Source organism: Macrobrachium nipponense, chromosome 2 (assembly GCF_015104395.2).
Source record: "Macrobrachium nipponense isolate FS-2020 chromosome 2, ASM1510439v2, whole genome shotgun sequence".
In the NCBI taxonomy this organism is placed as follows: Eukaryota; Metazoa; Arthropoda; class Malacostraca; order Decapoda; family Palaemonidae; genus Macrobrachium; species Macrobrachium nipponense.
Window position 1 is genome coordinate 18,539,449 of NC_087201.1, and position 7,893 is coordinate 18,547,341.

Consider the following 7,893-nt stretch of genomic DNA (forward strand, 5'->3'; position numbering starts at 1 on the left):
ATCCTATAGTTCGTGTCCTACCAACCCCCCGCCCCGCCCAAAAGGAGCAAATAAATGTTGACAGTAACACACTGAGTTTATTCGGGCAATCATTTGAAATCCAATCAAAGTTTACGGAAAAATCAATGCGCATTCAATTTTACTGAATGAAACGTCACACTATATATTGCATTACTCCCGACTACGCCTTCCATGGCCTTGATGCCTAGTTGAAAGTTCCATCTGATACTCTGGATCTCTGGTGGCCTAGAATTCATTGTATTTTTTTTTTTTTTTCATTATTCCATTAAGTTCAATTTTCCTTGTCACTGATATGATACAATTGTCAGAGAAAATGTATTTCAGCAATTACACCATTATCGGGTATAGATTTGTTAGACTTTTTTATTATCAAATATGAGAAGAGAGAAGAGAGAGAGAGAGAGAGAGAGAGAGAGAGAGAGAGAGAATCAACTCGCGCCAAGTGGATATTATCGAGGGTATGCATGTGATGTCGAAATACTACTTAAACTGGTAAAGCTGACAGAGAAATACTGCAGGAAAAATGTAAAAATCTTTACTTTACAGTAGGATTAAAAAAAGAGAAAAGATATTATGTAAGATTGTTAAAGTTTATGTTTCATAAACGAAGTGCATGGGGAGCAGGTAGGGGGGGTGGGGGGTGGGGGTGGGTGGCGGAGTTGTAGGGGCATCAATTGCAGTGCTTATATTCCTCAGTTAGCTGTGTAATTAGTGCCAAGTCCCATTTTCTTAATCTTAAAGCGCCATTTACTTTGAAAACGCTCATTTACTGTGTTAAATAATACATATATATATATAATATATATATATATATATATATATATATATATATATGTAGATATATATATATATATATATATATTGTATATATATATATATATATATATATACAATATATATATATATATATATATATATATATATATATATATATATATATATATATATATATATAATGTGTCCATGAGAGAAAAACTCTTTATTCTAAAACTGATGAAGTAATTAATAAACCTAATAGAAATCTTTCGGCCCCGTCATTCACTCCATATATACGTTTTAAATACGTCCATGACCCATGATTTGTAGTCATAACTTTTTTATCTAAAATTCCATCAAGTCTTTCAATACATTTTATCACTTTTATATTTAAAACCTCATCTAAGATCCTTGGAAAGAAGGTAGGTACCATCCTCATCCCGGGAATCTGACGAGAATCATACGCTTCAATATCTAAAAGAAATAAAATCTAGCAGTCACGAGGGTGCGATCTAAACTCAGCTCTTTGTAATCCGTAGGTTACGGGTTAAGATTAGGTCACTAAATTTGGACGACAGAAAGGAAGAGTGTGAGAATGCATTAAAGTCTTAAGAGGTGCGGTTGTAATAAAATGAACGCAAGTAGAGTTAGGGAGACCTCCTCTAAAGATTTCCACCAGAATGCCTGAGTTGGCCATCATTGCATAACTGACTGTACCCTAGTATTACAATCTTAGAGAGAGGGGAGTGACAAAGGAATTAACATTAGGCGGCAATTATGTTTTGTACGCAAACCTCCATTTAAAGTGCACATGGGCAAACAATACATGTAAGCATACACGATAAACTGCTGACCTAATTGCCAATAAAAAAATCACAAATCATCTTTAGAGAAACTGTAAAAGGCGAACTATCAGAGTTTTGCGGTGGCATGTATGAAGGAAATAAAAATCTATGATCGACCGTTTGTTTGATAAAAAAATAAATAAATAAATAAAATGCCGTGTTTATTTCAGATTTGATACTTGCTGGTGCGTAAAAAAGTCTCTCTCTCTCTCTCTCTCTCTCTCTCTCTCTCTCTCTCTCTCTCTCTCTCTCGATAGGACAAATGATTGCCACATACATGTTCCAAAAAATTCGAATCTCCAATAAAAGAACAAAGGGTACAGACATTTTGGATGGCGCCTACCACAGTGACAATGTTCTATATATACTCTCACGGTATACATAAATGGATGTGAAGATGGCGCCTTAGCATTTCTTTCAAAATGTGATTGCATTCTGGCTTTATTTACCACGTTAATCAGTTTCAGTTCTTTGATGAGGAAATTATAGTTCATGTCGACTCACAAGATCTATAATAACCCAAAACACGTCACAAAATTCACTTGAAAAATTCTAGGTATGAAGAACTTCATTGAATTTATTAGGCAAATAACGGTGATGGCCGCTCCCTCCTAAGAATTTCCTTGATCAGTGTCAGCCTTCCCATAACTCCTCGGAAGGGCTTCACACTTCGGAAGGAACTCCCTTGACAACAGTGCCTGCGGAATCATTAGTTAATGCATGGGCTGACCGCCACAATGGTTGTCTAGGACATAATATGTATGACGGAGATGGGCTGGATTTGCATATCAACAATGGCATCTCTGCAGTTCATATCAATATTAATAGAGAACTCTGTGTATTCACTTGTTTCTGTCTGCAACAGGCCATTCCACGGCAGCATGTTATTGCGAAGGGAAACATTCCAGCAGCTGATTGGCCTTCCTAGACTAAACTTCTACTTTATTCATGTACACTTATTCCTGTCTACATATGGCACCATTATAAGCGATGTATAATGATAGCATTTTCCGCAATTATAGCTGATTAGATCGTGGCAAATAGAAGATAACTGGGTGAAGCGTGTAATGTATTATCTTATGACTGTATTAAACGAAAATGCTAAGAACCAGTCAAACCTTCATAGTACCTCTCTCTCTCTCTCTCTCTCTCTCTCTCTCTCTCTCTCTTTATATATATATATATATATATATATATATATATAGTATATATATATATATATATATATATATATATATATATATGTGTGTGTGTGTGTGTGTGTGTGTGTGTATGTATATATAAAGGGGAGGGCGCTTATAATTTGGTATGTTCGATGATTGGAAGGTGGATGATAAAAATTCCAATTTGCAGCCCTCTATCCCCAGTTGTTGTTTTTTTTTTGGATCTGAGGCCGGATGGACGGACGGACAGACAAAGTCGGCACAACAGTTTTCTTTCACAGAAAACTAACCAAGGCGATGTAGGAATGGACGGAAATATGTATGGTGACAGAATGACAATAATAGATTTTATAAAGATGCTGCGGATATTAAATAGAATAATGATGGTAGGATGAAAGAGGTAAGTTAAAGTATATATAAAGAGTGGAAGGTAAAATGGTGTCTATGGAAATCTTAGGATGAATATGCCAGAGGAATGTTAAGCCAGCTGTAATTCAGGGGGCTGAATTGTGAGACAACGTAGGTTACGACAGGCATCGCCTACTTTGTCCTGCAATTCTGACGAGGGGCGCTTAAACTCGAAGAAGGTGGATTTATGAACCTTCTTAAACTTTCTTATGGACAAGTAACGTTTTTTTTTTTCTTGTAAATTTCCAAGTTAAGGCAAACCTCCTAAAGAGTGAAGGAATAGTAATGTCTTAACCATCCCTTTCAAGGGAACGGAGCACTCACTTCGACTTCTAACAATAAAGGGCATATCTGCAAGAGAATATTGTTGACCAGGAAGATAGGAAAATGAGATTACACAAGGCGTGATCCGACCTCCAGCTTACTCGGGACGCATGCAAGATTTTCCACTCACGCCTAAGTTGTAAGCGTTACATTCCTAACTTAACGTAAATTGAAACGTGCTAAAATCTACGGTCAAATAGAGCCTTGTTTTTCCAGTGAAAATTAAAATAGATACGCTGTATTTTATTAGAAAAAATTTTTCTATACTGTTTAACACGCACATTATTTTTCTTGCATTTTCATTCTAATAAAAAATTCATAAATGTCCTATTCTAAAATTCCTGTATCTTTAACTCAACGCAAAACCCCTTTTTCTGGCATTTTTAGGTTCTTCCATAGACATGTCCTAACCACCCCGCCCCCCTAACAAGAACAAGAACAACAACAGCAGCAAAGTATTTTGTAGGCTTACTCCCCGAGCAAACGTAAAGTCAAGGAGAACAAGAAAAGAGAGAAAAGAGAATTGCCCAACCATGACTCGATTTTTTTTTGCATCTGCAATAATAGTTAGCTTATTCAGTTACAATCCACCCCCGGCGCCCCCCCCACCCCCCGCCCCCAAGTTTCAAAGTTAGCTACACACGATATATTTCGGGATGGAAAATAGACCACTCTTCGAATGCAATTTTTCAGTCTGCAGTTGTTTTTGTCGTGGTGTAATGTCTTCTTCTTTTAATTAATATTGTCATATCTTGTAATTTGATAGCGTGCTTCATTATTTGATCAGACTTACACCAGTACATATATATAAAAAAAATCCGGTAATTCTCAGTATGAATCCCAACAACATTATATACAAATGATATTACCATAACTATGGAAATTGGAAAAGCCGAAAACTACTGTAAACAGGAAATCATGTTTCCTGTATAACGTATAACTGTATAAATCCAACAGCTATGACCGGTAGCGTTTCAGTCGCTCACCAGATACTGAAGTGCTGCCAGATGCACGATCCATGGCTAACTTCAACCTTAAATAAGAAAAAAGAAACGATTGAGGTTAGAAGGTTGCAATTTGGTGTGTTTGATGATTGGAGGAGTGGCGGGGGATGAGGTAAAATACCCAATTTGCAAGCCCTCTAGCCTCAGTACGTGACTTTTAAGATCTGCAGGAAGGCGAATTCTTGCATAAGAAAACCAGGGACTAGTTTTAATATGCCTGCATGCTAATAAATAAGGAATTTTTATGTGCAAACGCAGATTCACAGATATACACTGGATATCAGTTATCCTAAAATCTCTCTCTCTCTCTCTCTCTCTCTCTCTCTCTCTCTCTCTCTCTCTCTCTGCGAGCACGTGAATCTAAATTAACCCTGACAGGTGCATTGCATTACAATTGTGCAAAATAGGGAAGGCATTCGCTGACAATATTATTGGCCAATAACCATTGCTTTCTCCATAATGTTCCCTGTTTTCTCAGTTTTTTCTTTCTTTTTTCTTTTAATAAATATCAAAGGCAATGTAGCTTAATCGTCTTTTAAGCTGTTATTTGTGCATTCAAAGCGTAATATCTCCTTTATGGTGCAAGGAGAATCTATCCAAAACATCACTGTTGCAATTTGTTTTTCTCTTCGCTTCGTTCCTGCCCTTCGTTCGTTCATCTTCAAATCTCTCTCTGTCTTTTCGATCAGGTGAACAACCTATTTCCACCGTCGTGATTGAAGACTTAATATCCGTCCGCGTATGTCGGCTTATCGGTTATGTCTTTCTTCCAAACTATTTTGCTTCCAGCACCTGAGAGAGAAGTCTCTCCTGATTGAGTATATGAGTTCCCCCTATCTCATTCAGATTGAAAGCTCCCTTACTCTTTATTCTTGTAGAGAGGAGGTCACATGAATACTGTCTAAACTTGCCAGTTTTTATTTTCTTTATTGCAAGTCTTTAATATTGTAAAACATTGTAAGTGTTTTAGATAAATACGAATACCTGAACCTTGGTTACGTTGTTCATCCTCGATGGAATTCATAGACAATTAAACTGCTTTTCCATCTTAAAAAAAAGGTTCAAAATATTCCTGGAGTCACTACAGTAGTGTTTAGTGGCTGCTATGTGACTGATCAAATGAATTAATCTTGTTCTTATTTATCTCCGAACATTGCACATGAATATATATATAAAAAAAATACGATGATGTTACCGTTTTGGTTTAAAGAAGGTTGCAAAACGCCACTTGTTTAACTGCAGTGCATTCCCATGCCCCACTTTTCCCCACCTCCTTCCCCCAGCTATGAGAAAAATCACTGATTTTTTATTTATTTATTTATTTTTTTTAATAAAATCAAGCCCCAACCCTGATTTGCCATTACTGCTGCTCTTTTCGTTGACCAAATAAATTACGTAAATTCAGAGAGAATTGGAGGAGACAGACAGACAGACAGAGAAGACTGTCATCACTTCAGGAATTTATGAGTCAGATTTTTCCTCACCTTGCCGGAGAAGCGAATAAATAATATATATATAATATATCTATTGCAGTCAGTTGCCTCCACGAACGTGTCTTGCATAAATGTTTTCTTTCCTTTGGCAAAGAGAATTCTGCGAAATATTTATTGTCGTGAAACGAAAACATTCCCCTGAATTATCCGAATGTGCGTACGATATATATATTATATATATATATATATATATATATATATATATATATATATATATATATATATATATATATATATATATATATATATATATATATATATATATATATATATATATATATTATATATATATATATATATATATATATACAAATATATATATATATATATATATATATATATATACATCATATATATATATATATATATATATATATATATATATATATATATATATATGAACGTGTGTATTTATGAGTAATCAACCTTGTAAACTGAACTATACGTGTCACACTTTCAGTTCCTTAATGGACCAGTGGCTTGCGTACTCGCCTATCAATCTCGTAGTCCGAGTTTGTTTCCCGCTGGTGCCAGTGAGGAACCAGAAGAATATATTTCTGGTGATTAAAAAATTCATTTCTCGATATAATGTGGTTCGGATCCCACAATAAGCTTTAAGTCGAATGGGTTCTTAGCCACGTAAATAAAAATCTAATACTTGGGCCAGCCCTAGGAGAGCTGTTACTCAACTCAGTGGTCTGGTTAAAGTAAGATATACTTATAGAGCTTGGATAACTTAAGCAAGTACATGTACATATTTCATTCAAAATTTTAACTGATAACTAATGAAATACTCACGAGGTTATTTCATTTGAAGGTTCAGTCAAACATCTCATATGGGTATCAAATGGTATTAACTCATTTTTTATTAACATCTCTGTAGCGAGTGCACATATTGCACAAAGTTATTTGCTTGTCAGCAATAGATAAAAATTATAATAAAACCAACTAGGCGTGATCCGACCTCCAGCTTACTCGTGGCGTGTGCAAGATTTTCCCCTCACTCATAAGTTGTAAACAATATATTCCTAACTTGTAACGTAAATTAAAACTTGCAAAAATCTGTTGTCAAATAGACTTGTTTCACCAAAGAAAATTTAAATAAATACGCTATATTTCATCAGAAATAATTTTTCTGTACTGTTTAACATGCATGTTATCTATTTTTTACATCTTCATTCTTACAGATAAATTATAAATATCCTATCCTAAAATTCCTGTATCTTTAACTTGACGCGAAACACCTTTTTCAGACATTTTTAGGTTCTGCCATAGACGTTTCCTACCCCGCCAACAAGAACAACAACAACAACAATGTAGTTTGTAGGCTTACTCCCCGAGTAAGCTAAAATGACATTGTGCATGACTGTACATGTGGTAAATCAGACGAAAAAGAATAATCTTACTTCACTACACTGAAAAGCACATGTAGGTGAAAAGAATGAAAAGAAATGCGTACTTTCCCGAATTAAATTTCTTCTTGAGGCAAATTCTTGAGTCTTTTGGCCAAAATTTATTCAGCTCCACTTTTCGCTGAACTACAGCAAACAGATTTTGTGGTTTGCAAGATAATTTAAGCTTTAGATGCAGAGTAGACAACAGTTCCCATGAAGAGGATTCAACTATGTTTCTTTTTGTTCCAGTATTCAGTTGCATGCGCAGATAACACTGTTAACACTCTCTAAACCAACCTCCTTCATTGGACAAGGTATGTGTTTTTTTCCCCCTTGGAAATTCTTTATTGCCTCTTAATATTCGTTTCCAGTTTACCTATCTCCGAATTGCTCTTTTCGTACCGGTAACGAATCTTAAACCAAACGCTTCCCTCGCAGTGAAACCTCTGTATGCCAGGAAAAGATCTCAAACCACGTGCCATCAT